The sequence below is a fragment of the Schistocerca cancellata genome, chromosome 1 (genome assembly GCF_023864275.1).
Source record: "Schistocerca cancellata isolate TAMUIC-IGC-003103 chromosome 1, iqSchCanc2.1, whole genome shotgun sequence".
Classification (NCBI taxonomy): domain Eukaryota; kingdom Metazoa; phylum Arthropoda; class Insecta; order Orthoptera; family Acrididae; genus Schistocerca; species Schistocerca cancellata.
The window spans coordinates 1,016,896,359-1,016,909,667 of NC_064626.1; positions in this window are offsets into that span (position 1 = coordinate 1,016,896,359).

A 13,309-nucleotide genomic window follows, 5' to 3' on the forward strand; every position below is an offset into this window, starting at 1 on the left:
GAATGCACTCCTGACATCACTCTTATAAATGGACAGGATGCCGTAATTGGAATTCTAATCCTTGTCATAAAAGGAGTTTATTAGAGGCTACAATTTGGTAACACCAAGTAACAGAATGTTGGTAAGGAGTACGTATAACCAGAAAAATCACAAAATAAAAGAATAAATGACACACTCAGAAAAAGCATAGAAAATACAGCGCCCCTGGCAGCTGGTGGTGGAACTGCTCAGACAGCCGTGATTCACTTGCTAATAACACTGCACTGCACCGCACGCTATAACACTGAACTACGCACGAAGGCTGACATGTAATGTTGCAGTGTGGCATATTGTAGACTGCTCCAAATTACTTAATGCCGCCAGAAAAAATTTCATACAGCAAACTGTAAGAAGTCCCACAATTGCATAATACTGTTCCGTGAATCACCACAGCAGATTATCTCATAGACATCTCCTACTTACTTGCACTTTTAATGATATTAACTAATTACGTGTTCAAAATCTTAAGTGAAATCATTCTTGAATCTGAGGAATACTGCTGTGCTTAATTTGCTCCTCCTGATCTGAAAGTCAAATAACTACATAAATTATTTGGATTAAATTTGCTTACTTTTGTTTAAATAAATGTTACAAAGAGTATTTTGCGTGCTACATATTTTTGTGTATCAAAACTGCTTATAAACATATTATTCATCTACGTCTGCATGGCTATTCTGCAATACCCACCCAAGTGCCTCGTAGTGGGTTCCAAACAGTGTAAAGGAAAAACAAACACTTAGATCTTTTTGAGTGCACTCTAATTTCTATTAGTTTATTATTTTGATTATTCCTCCTCATATTAGTTGGCACCAACAAAATATTATCGCATTCAAAAAGAATGTTGGTGACTGAAATTGTGTGAAAAGATCTCTCTGCAAAGAAAGATACTTTCGTTTTAATGATTGTCACCCCAATTCATGTATCACATCTGTGACAGTGTTGCCCTTATTTCCCAATAATACAAACTGAGCTGCACTTCCCTGAACTTTGTCGATGTGCTCCATCAATCTTACTTGGCAAAGTTCCCATTGAAACCATGCTGCAATATCCCAGAGGAGCAGTGTAGGTTGCCTCTACAGTACGAGGTTTGTCCGGAAAATACGTACAAAAGTTGAATAATGTCTTTATGTTACAAGTTGCAGTCACCGCCAGGTGGGACTACTGCTGTAATCAATCCCATCAACGCTCAGTTCAAGTCAGAGCACTCTGCGTGAAGGTGGGAGTGTGCGGCAGCTTGTTGACAGTTACCCTTTTTCACCTGCCGTCGGCATGGAGCTCTCTGATTGAGGAACAGTGTGTCAACATCAAGTTCCTTGCAAAGCTAGGCAACAATGGCCGTGAGATTTTTGAGTGTTTGAAACAGGTTTATGGAGACAATTCTCTGAAGGAACCAACCATGAACAAGTGGTTAAAAAGGTTTCGGGGACGGCCGAGAAGAGGTGATTGACCCTCGCCCAGGACGCCCGTCGACATCGAGTTCCGATGCAAATGTTGAACGAATTTGGGCTTGTGTTCTTAAAGACCGTACATTGACAGTCAGAATGATTGCTGATGAGCTGTCAATCCCCAAAACAATTGTTCACAAAATCCTGACACAAAAACTTGAAATGAAGAAATTGTGTGTGAAAATCGTACCGAAGCTCTTGACGCCAGAACAGAAAGCAAAGAGGGTTGAGTGCTGTGAGGATTGGTTGGAAGCAGAGGAACGAGGGGACTTTCTCAACCGAGTCATCACTGGAGATGAGTCCTGGTTTTACGAATTCGATGTGGAGCTCAAATCTCAAAGCAAGGAATGGAAACTAGCAGGAGAACCGAGAACAAAAAAGTCGCGAAAATCAAGGTCCAATGTGAAGACAATGTTGATTGTTTTCTTTGATTCTAGGGGCATTATTCACAAGGAATTTGTCCCTCCCGGCCAGAGAGTGGATGGAAATTTTTAAGTTGAAGTTCTGAAACATCTCAGAGCTCGTGTGGCCCGAGTTCGACCGGAGTTGGCAAAAGGGGGCAGGTAGATCCTTCATCACGACAATGCGCCCGCTCACACGTCACTCGTTGTGTGCGAGTTTTTGGCCCGAAGCTCAATCACCGTGACAAACCACCCGCCTTATTCACCTGATTTAGCCCTGTGTGACTTCACGTTCCTGAAATGCAAAATGGTGCTTCGGGGGTGGCACTTGGGAGATGTGGAAGCCATCAAGGCGGAAACGACATGGCAACTGAACAACATCGCAACTGAAGACTTTCAGCAATGTTATCAACAGTGGAAACGGCATTGGCAGAAGTGTATCGCGTCTCAGGGCAAGTACTTTGAAGGAGACCATATTGTAATACCTGAATAATTGTAAAATAAAGTTATTATTCAACTTTTATACGTATTTTATGGACAAACCTCATAGACCTGTTGCACCTTGTAAGTGTTCTGCCAATAAAATGCAGTCCTTGGTTCACCTTCCTAGCAACATTATGAGTCTTAATTCTAATCCATGGGTATTTAGTTAAATTGAAAGCATTTATATTTGTGTGATTTATCATGTAACCAAAATTTAATGGATTTCTTTCAGTACTCATGTGGATGACTTTTCCTTATTTAAGGTCAGTTGCAGCATTTTGTACCGTAGAGATATCTTGTCTAAATCATCTTGCAATCGGTTTTGATGACTTTAGTAGACAGTAAATGGCAGCATCATCTGCAAACAATCTAAGAGGGCTGTTTACTTTGTCTCCCAAATAATTTACATAGATTAGAAACACAAGAGAACCAGTAACAATTTCTCCAGAAATGCCAGGTATCACTTCTATTTTACACAATGACTCCCATCAGTTGTTATGGATTGTGTCGTTTCTGACAGGAAATCACGAATCCATTGCACAACTGAGATGATACTCCATAGACATGCAGTTTGATTAGATGTCACTTGTGAGCAGTGATATCAAAAGCCTTCTGAAAATCTAGAAATGTCAACTTGAGACCCTCTGTCAATAGATCTCATTATGTAGTTCATGCGAAAAAAGAGCCAGTTATGTATGTTTCACAAGAATGATATTTTCATAATTTGTGCAATGTGTCAATAGATCATTTCTTCGGAGTATTTCATAATGTTCGAATGCCGTACAACTTCCAAAATCTTACTGCAAACTGATGTCAGTAATATGGGTTTATAATTCAGTGGATTACTGCAAATTGAGGTCAGTGGTTTGTTTCTATAATTAAGCGTAATACTTCTAGTTCGTTTCTTGTGTATTGATGTGACCTGTGCAACTTTCCAGTCCTTATGCATGGATATTTTGTCAAGCCAGTGGTTGTATACAGTTGTTAAATATAAAGCTATTACATTAGCATACTCTGAGATGAATGTAACTAGCACACAGTCTGGACCAGAAAACTTGTCTTTATTAAATAAATTAAGTTCCTTTGCTATAACGAGGGTATTACTTCGAAGTTACTCATTTTGGCAGCTGGCCTTCCATACCTTACGACTGGAAAGTTGCACAAGTTACACCAAAACCAAAGAAACGAAGTATGAGTATCCACAGAATTATTGATCCATATCACTAGGCTTGATTTGTGATTTTGGAACACGTACTGTGTTCAAACATCATGAATTACCTTGAAGAAAATAATTTATTGACATATATCCAACAAAGATTCAGAAAACATAATTCTTATGAAACACAGCTAGCTCTTTATTCACACAAAGTAATAAATGCTGTTGACAGGGGACGTCAAATTTATTCCATACTTTTAGATTTCTAGAAGACTTTTGACACTGTTCCTCACAGTTGACTTATAATCAAATAGCATGCCTATGGAGTATCATCGCAGCTGTGCAACTGGATTTGTGATTTCCTGTCAGAAAGGTTAATACCTTGTGTTCCCCAAGGAAGTGTTATAAGCCTTCTGTTGTTCCTGATCAACAAAAACAATTTAGGATATAATCCGAGTGGCCCTCTTAGCTTGTTTGCAGATGATGGTGTCTTTTACTGTCTTGTATAGTGATCAGATGATAAAAAACAATTGCAAAACGATTTAGACAAGACATCTGTATAATGCAAGAAGTGCCAATTGACTCTAAATATATAACAAGTGTAAAGTTATCCACGTAAGTACTAAAAGGAATCCAATAAATTTCGGTTACACGACAAATATAAAGGCTGTATATTCAACTAAATATTTCGGTATTACAAAATCAGTAACTTAAACTGGAGCGATCACATACATAATGCTCCATTAGCACCAAATTACTTCCCCTGCATTACGGCATTTTCATGTTGATATACAGAGTTTTTACTGATCCTGTTGGGGTTGTGCTCATATTCAGCCAAATGTATACCAATCTTAATTATGTAACAATGTCTTACTCAGTTTGTGCTTTTCTCTGTGGCACTCATGTTCCTTTGAGTTTTACTTTTATAGTTCCCACTGCAGCATAATTATTGTGACCAATCAGATATCTCTTTCTATTACACTGATCTGAACATGGTTAGCTATCAGGAAATTTAAGTCCACTATTTCTTCAGAGTGTTTTTGTCTCTGCTCCTTATCACTTGCATTTCCACCACATACTCATACTCATCTTGACCTATCACAAAGTCAGTCACAGCTGACTCAGTACTTTTGCATCTGGTTGCCATTTGACTATCAACGTTCACATTGGCGAAGAACCCGGTCCCGGTTCTTATGACAACAGGTTTCAACGCTATCTGTGACTGATGTTGTCACTTGCCTGTTCAGAAGCAGCTTCTCAATCGCAAGACCGGGCATTCACAGATGGTGGAATACTTATCTTGGAGCTCCAAATTAGGCAACATAGGCCCCTTAGGGATATGGCTGCGAGAGGAGAAAGTCCAGGATGCATATTGTGGGGATTCATATTAGATGTGGACAGGTACTTCTGGATGTCATAAAGAGCACAGGGTGTAACCAATTGCAGGTGGTGGCTCACATTGGTTCTAATGATGTGTATCTGCTTGGATCAGAGCAATCCTATTTGGTTTCTGGCAGCTATCTGATGTGGTAAAGTCTGCTCGTTTCTTGTGAGACGAAGACAGAGCTCACCTTTCTTGTGAGACGAAGACAGAGCTCACCATTTGTAATATCATTGATGGCCAATTGCAGAACTGGCACAAAGTTGACGGGAGATTCTGAATTAAAGGCTCAGCCAGTTCTACAACCATATAGGCTGCAGATACCTCGACTTGCATCATGGGATGGTCAAGAACCAGATCCCACATAATAGGGCAGGAGTCCCATTACACACAAGGGGCAGCTACACAGGTAACAGGGGCTGTGCGGAGTTTACTGGATAGTATTTTAGGTTATAGTAGAAAATCCAAAAATAATTACAATCTCAAAGAGTACAGGTCGAACAAGGGACGAGGGTAGACCTATGAACAGATGGTATTATAGTTGTAAATTGCTGTAGCTGTGTTGGCAAGAATCTTCAAGCACTAAAGGTGTTGGAAAAGGAATGATTAAATACAGTTGAAGGTGCGTGTCTGTTGCTGATAGAAGTAGTTTATCGTACTTAACATACTTTGGGGAATTGTCTCCACAAACCAGGCTTGTGCCCACTGACACAAGTTGGCAGAAAGCTGACATGCAGGCAATCTTGCAACCAGGCTGTAGCTCATGGTGCACAAGCAGCTCAAGCATTTGCAGAAAGGATGCAATAGGGCAGTCTTGACAGGTAGCCTATTCTAACTGCACCTGCCAGCAAGCATGATGAGTGATGTCATTACTCTATGGGGCAACAACATGCCATAAACAGTAGGTAGGATGCCACAAATTTCATCGCATATTTTTCCAAATTTCCCACAGTGTCATTTCATAAATTTAATAGAGAAATGAGGTCCTTAAAACAAACCACTCTTTCTTGAAATGGATATAGGAAATATATCTCCACTGAATACTAGTACAGAGAGTAAATTAAGCTGTAAGCTAATGGTACTGAACTCCATTTTTGAACATAGCTTAAATACCATGCTATTGACATTGGAAGTTATTTTTCAAAGGAATAAGGTATTTGAATAGGGGTCCCATGTATCAACATATTTAAACAACAGTGAATTGTATAAATATTTTCGGACTTCTTGCTGCATCAGCTCAGGGTAAAACCTCAAGCTTACAATGATTACCTCCACCATCTCTGTCAGCAGCAAATGCCTAAACTGCTGCTGTGGTAGTCTTATATAGTCCACAAAGAGCTTGTGATTGGTCAGTAATTATGTAATGCTGGTGCAGATGGTGTCACCACCACCACTCCCTTAGTGGTGTAAAACATTGTGACAATCACTCTGCCTCTTCTCTGCATTGAGAGCTCGCTTCCGTGCTCTGCTAGGAAAAACAGTTGAAGTTCTTCACACACATTCTTATTTCTACAGCCTCTTTGCTTACAGAAGACCAGCATAGCTATCATTAAAGAAAGGATACAACATACAAGGTACAAACTGGATGCCAAAGCAAGCTGTTTATGTAATTGCCATCTCTTTTTATCTGCAGTTCTCTGATATATCAACTGGGAGTGGGTTGATATCTCAATGCAGCACTACAATGGCTAAACAAACAATGAAATTGGAGCAACTTGCAAAAATCGGTGTCACCTCGTAGAATGGTACATGATGTCCTCAACCTGTCAGACAAGAACCTGAACGAAGAAGTCATTTCGGCTCTTAATTAAGGATTGAACTTTGCTCCTGCTGTACCTATCGTGATCTCATTAGGGGAATGGAACACATGGTGCGGCATCCCTCTCAAGACACCACCGACAAGGTAAGACTACCACCACTCACATTTTAGCCTCAGCCGAGCCACCCAAATCGAACATCAGTAGAGGGGGGAGGGGGGGGGGGGGGGAGAGAGAGAGAGAGAGAGAGAGAGAGGGGGGGGGGGGGGGGGGGGATGACACCCTACATGCATTGCAAAATGGTGAAGATCTTGTGATACTTCCAGATGAGATGCCACAGTTGTTCTTAATACTACTGAATATCACAGAAAAGTGGCATAACTGTTGGTAAACAGCTCGTACAGATTCCTAAATTGGACCCAATTCTGTCATACAACAGAAAAACAGTGGAACTCCTGAAGAATTCAAGTCTGTCATAGGATGTCTTGAAAAATATTAAAAGCTTGAGCTCCTGTATCTCCAAGGCTGTACAAATTACATAAGGTCCACAAGAAAGGTATTCCATTGAGATCAATTACTTCAGCTATTGGCTCTCTGACCTACAGGCTAGCCAAATAGTTGATGACCTATAGTTGGCCGCTGCAAACATCACATCAAAACCACTGGTGTTCATTGGGAAAATTAAACAGGTTAGAGTTGGCCCAACCGATATTTTAGTCGGCCTGGATGTGGTCTCACTATTTGCAAAAGTTCCTGTGGGTGACACACTGAAGCTGTTGGCAGAATATTTTCCTCCTGGAATGGCAAAAGTAATTCCAACATATTATGACGACCTCCTACTTCTTGTATGGCAGTAAATTTTATGAAATGATGAACAGAATAGCTGTGGGTTCTCTGTTGTTTCCACCAGTGGACAATTTTTTTATGGAACATTTTGAGAAGTAACCATTAAATTTGGCTTCCCATTGTCAATCTTCATTATATTGCAATGTTGACGTCACATCTATTGTCCGGGCATACAGCATAGAAGCTCTTGAGCACTTTCTTGTACATAGCAACAGCTTGTACCCGAACATCCCATTCACCACTGAGACAGAAAGAACCAAGGCTGCCATTTTTAAATGTTCTGATACTGTTGTGACTGACAATTCGCAATTTTTCACAAACACAACTTTTATTGATGTAAGTTCACAAGGTTGATGACTGAACATACAAACAAAAGGTAACAATAATAAAAAAAGTCTCCTAATTGAGGCTAACAAAGGTTCACTTCTAATTTTCCACAAAGGTTTGTAGCCCCCCCCCCCCCCCCCCCCCCCACACACACACACACACACACACACACACACACACACACACTAGTAACAGTCCAATTCTGAGACAAAGACGTAATCTTCGACGGTCGCAGTACACGAGGTCGGCATCTGGGGTGAACTGAACTTAGGGCCTAGTTCTACCCCCTAAATAGCTCTCTCCAGCCAATATGTTTTGGCATAGTGATACTTCCTGCAGGCCAGGCTCGAGCTCCCCCTGCAGGAAGTAGTGCTCAGCATGTCTGTTTCCATTATCTTGTATGTAAGTAGCCAGTGTTTACCATGGTGCTTTTGGGTTCAGCTTGGGCATAGACAACCTCATCCTCTGTGGTGTTATATGGGTTGCTGGCCCTCAGGAGCTACCTTGGCTCCGGTATAACATGCCTCCCCCCTTGGAAAAGCTGGTGCGGCAAGGGTGACCGCGGAGAGAGTGTACCAATATAGCCGGGTGTTGTAGGCTGATCTGCAGCTAAGTCCTCCTGAAGGAGGTGGTGGAACCTGGCCGCCAGAGAGTAGGGTGCCGCTTTCTGGCCGAGGCGGCTGGAACTCCGCAGTGGTGGCAAGTGCGAGGCGACGTCGGGCTGGACAAGTGGCATGGGGACGTCTGCGTCGTCCAACCGAGGCGGCGCTGAAGAGGGCCGGGAAGGGGGTTCAGGGGAAGGTACCACAGTTGTACCGGGTCCGGAGTATGCGGCGGCGTGGGACGAGCAGCCGGCATCCGGTGGCTATCTCCGGGAAGGTCACCCACCAACTGAGGAGCGGGCATGAACATAGATAGGCCCCAAGGTAAGGACCGGCAATTGGGGGGGGGGGGGGGGGAGGGGGTGCCAGCGTTTGGGGCTGTGGCTGCTCGAGGAAACAAGGATGCAGTTGGTTGCGGTGACACAAAGCCACCTTGTCATCCAGGCGTACGTCGAACAGTTGTTGACCACGGGGCTGGATAATGACCCCCAGAAGCCAGCTGGGCTGGGGCCGCAAACTCCACACCTAGGAGCCGGATGAATATCAGGAAGGCCTGTGGCAGGAGATGGAATAGGGTCCGAGGCTGGCGACCATGGAGCAGTTCGGCTGGACTCTTTGTCACCCACTGGCGTGGCCCTGTAGGTACTGAGAAATAATGTAAGAGCTTTTTCCGGAGAACAGTCCTCCGTGTACTACTTCATCTGATTTTTAAAAGTGCGAACAAGGTGCTCTGCCTCTCCATTGAATTGGGTATGGAAAGTAGGGGTAAAGAAATGGTGGATACCATTATGGTGACAGAATTGGCGAACTCTTGACTGCGAAATTGCGGACCGTTGTTGGATACCAAGGTGTCAGAAAGGCCTTCAGTGTAAAATATTTTTGACAGGGCTATGATGGTATTCTCTGTGGTGATAGAGGAGCACCAGATAATGAAAGGGAAGTGGGAGTAGGCATCCGTGACGAGTAACCAGTAAGCGCCGAGGAAGGGTCCCACAAAATCCACATGGATGCTTTCCCATGTGAGGGAAGCAGCTGGCCAGGACTGGAAGGACTGGCACTGAGTGGGAAGGACCTGGGTACACTGCTGACAACACCGAACCATGCACTCCACGTCCACCGTCATGCCTGCCCGGAAGACATGGCAACGTGCGAGGGTTTTCATCCGGGCAATACCCCAGTGACCTTGACGTAAGACGTGGAGAATCCTTGACCACAGGGAAGTTGGTATGATGACTCGTGGAGTGGCGTCATTTTCAGCACGGAGGAGCACCCCGTTGACAGCCACCAGTTGATGTCAGATGGAGAAGAAGAATCGGTCAGCCTGGGTGCGAGGCGGAGGAAATGTTGGCCAGCTACAGAGAACACAGCAGTGCACCAGTTGGAGGAGCGGAATGGCAGTTGTCACTGTGGCCACCCTCTCAGATGTGACTGGGAATGCAGCTAACGCATCCTGTATGTCATCATCAACCTGAAAAATTAGGAGATCCAACAAATCAAATGCCGAATCCTGGCCAGAGGGGAGCCGAGACAAGGCATTGCCGTTGGCATGTTGGGAGGTGGGTCGGAAATGGATGGTGTACCTAAAACGTAAAAGGAATAGGGCCCATCGCAGCAGGCGGTGGGAAGTCTTCGTGGGTAACTGGGCTGACTGAGAAAATAAGGCCACGGGGGGCTTATGGTCAGTAATTAAGTGAAAAGACCTGCCGTAAAAGTACGGGAGGAATTTGGTACAGGCAAACATGATGGCAGAATATTTGCATGGGCCTCTGTAAGGGATTTAGATATGTACACCACCGAGCGTTCTGATCCATCAGGCAGACGGTGTGAAAGGACAGCTCCAATAGCACAGCCTGAGGCGTCCGTAGGCAAGAGGAGAGGAAGAGAGGGATTATATGGCAAGAGACACTCTACAGAGTGCAACCTCTGCCGTAAGGTTTGGTAAGCCGATTCGCTAGCCAGGGACCAATGAAAAGACATATTCTTTCGGCATAGGTGATGGAGGGGCACCACAATGTGGGCAGCGGAGGGAATGAACTTTCGATAGTAAGCAATTTTACCCAGGAAAGACTGCAATTGGTGGACATCACATGGACGAGGAAGGGCCGTTATAGCAGCAATGTGGGAGGAGGTAGGCGATAAGCCATCGCGGGAAATGATGTGGCCCGCAGTCGGCAGGCGCAGGAACAATTGTCTCAGATCACTGAGATGTTCATCCGCGGTATGGCCGGTAACAATGTCATTGAAGTAGTTTATACAACCAGGCACATCCCGCAAGAGCTGTTCCATGTAACACTGAAAAATGGCCGGTGCACTAGCGATGCCATACATGAGGTGGTTCAACCGGAACAGCCCATACGGGGTGCTGACGACGGCCAAGTGAGTAGAAGGCTCATCTAAAGGTATTTAGAGGTAGGCCTTGGCAAGACAGATCTTCGAAAAAAATTGTCGCCTTGCGAGCTTGGAGAACAGGTCCTCAGGACACAGGAGGGGATAGTCTTCAACCTGTAGCTGAGAAATAACCATAGCCTTGAAGTCGCCACAAATACGAAGACACCTATCTGGTCTCTTGAGGATAGGACAGTCTTCCTGTGCATGGTTCTTAAAGCATCCCAAGCAGGACGGCAGCTGGAGGGGCTGGCGGCACTGGCAAGGCCATGGGGGCCTCCGTGCACTGACGGTCTATGTCGCACCTGTGGAGCCATCAGAGAGCACAAAGTCTTGGACAGGGCGGCTGCCCTGTCAATGCTATGCACTGTGCAGAACACGATATCGGAACTGACGGCGGTAACGTCTTCGACCTCCGTAAGTGAGGCACCGTGGTCACGGAGGGCTGCCACTTGCGCCCAGGGTTCCAAACGCTTGTCGGCCGCCGTAGAGACTTTGTACTTTAATGCGAGATCAATGATCTGGTCCAGAACAGGATCGTCACGTCTGAGGGCATCACATTGGAAAGCCGCGTCGTGGCAGCCTGGATGAGGTGGTTGCAGACCATCATGTCCATGTGGGATTCTTTGGAGACTTGTGTTGGAGTGACATTTCCGGCTGAGACCTTGCAGTTCCACTGCCCACTGGCAATAGGATTGGCCAGCCTTCTTGCAACACTGGTAAAATTCGACACGGGCAGCCAACACGTGGAACTGTCTTCGGTAGTAAGCTGCGAGAACCTCACAAATCTGGGACAAAGTCAAAGAATCCGGAGGTCAAGGTTGGAGTTTCATCAAGAGAACATACACTTTGGACTGGTTCCAGGACAAAAAGCAGGAACAACGAGCAGCCTCCTGGACAACCTGGTGGCTTTTAAAATGCTGCTGGAGCCGCTTCTCGTATGTTTCCCAGTCTTCAGCATCCTTGTCGAAAGCGGGAAACTGCGGGGGGCAGCGGAACCGTGCAGTTTTGCAACAGTTCCGTATGTAAACGTTCTGAAAACATTGTAGTAAGTCATGCACACTTGGGACCAGCTGCTGAAGGACAACTTTCACCATGAGGAAGACACACGCAGATTCCATCCTCGTCGCCACTTGTGTCGTGACTGACAATTCGCAATTTTTCATAAACCCAACTTTTATTGATTTAAGGTCACAAGGTTGATGACTGAACATACAAACGTAAGGTAACAATAACGAAAAAAAGTCTCCTAATTGAAGCAAACAAAAGTTCACTTCCAATTTTCCACAAAGGTTCATGGTAAGACACACACAAGTAACAGTCCAATTCCAAGACGAAGACATAATCTTTGACGGTCGCAGTACATGAGGTCGGCATCTGGCATGAACTGAAGTTCGGGCCTTGTTCTAGCACCTAAATAGCTGTCTCCAACCAATCAGGTTTTGACATAGTGATACTTCCTGTAGGTTGTGGCTAGAGCTCCCCCTGCAGGAAAGTGCTCGGCATGTCTGTTTCCATTATCTTGTATGTAAATAGCCGGTATTTACCATGGTGCTTTTGGGTACGCCTTGGGCATAGACAACCTCGTCCTCTGTGGTGTTGTATGGGTTGTTGGCCCTCAGGGGCGACTCCGGTATAACAGATACAATGAAAGTTGGATGGATGTCTCAGCCAGTCAGTGTACTGGAAGCTGATGCACATTTATTTATATCTTAGCGTCCAGTTTTCGTGGTTCAGTCCAGAAGAAAGCAGTTTTAAATACACTGGTTCACAAAGCAGATTCTATTTCTGACAGGGATTACACGGATTCTGAATTAACCATTTGGAGCAGTCCATGTTCTGAGAGGTAGTTCACATGATATGAAGTCTGCTTTGGCCACGAAAACAAAATGTTGAACATTTGTGTGATGAGCCACCACTTTCGGTCCTTCCTTTCTGCAGTGCTACATCCAGCAAAATAAAAGAGATGCTACACCCTTTTAATGACACACTCTGCCTCAGGACCCCTGGGATTTAAACATCCCTTGTGAAAGTGGAACAGTCAGTCCACGAACACCATTTCCAACGGATGTGCCAAACATCAATGGCCTATTAACAGTGAAGAACATGAGATATCTGCAGTTGCTGGGCACAGCATTATAAACAAACATAAAATGTTTGACAAAACAGTTAAGTGAATTAAAATCCCAATGCTAAACTGCTGAAGCATTCACAACGATGTGCCAGTGTTTGAAGCGCTCATGAGAAGCATTTAAACTCCCATAATATAGGTACAAAAAGCTGGTTGAAACCTGAAATTGATAGCAGTGAGATTTTTGGGGAAAATTTAATATATTACAAAAGGACAGGCAAATGGAAAATGGAGAAAGTTTTTGTCATAGTAGACAAGAAACTCAAATCCCTAGATAGAAACTGAAGCTGCAAGTGGGATTGTTTAGGCAAGACTCAATGCCAGGGGTGAACATAAAATAACTGGATCCTTCTGTT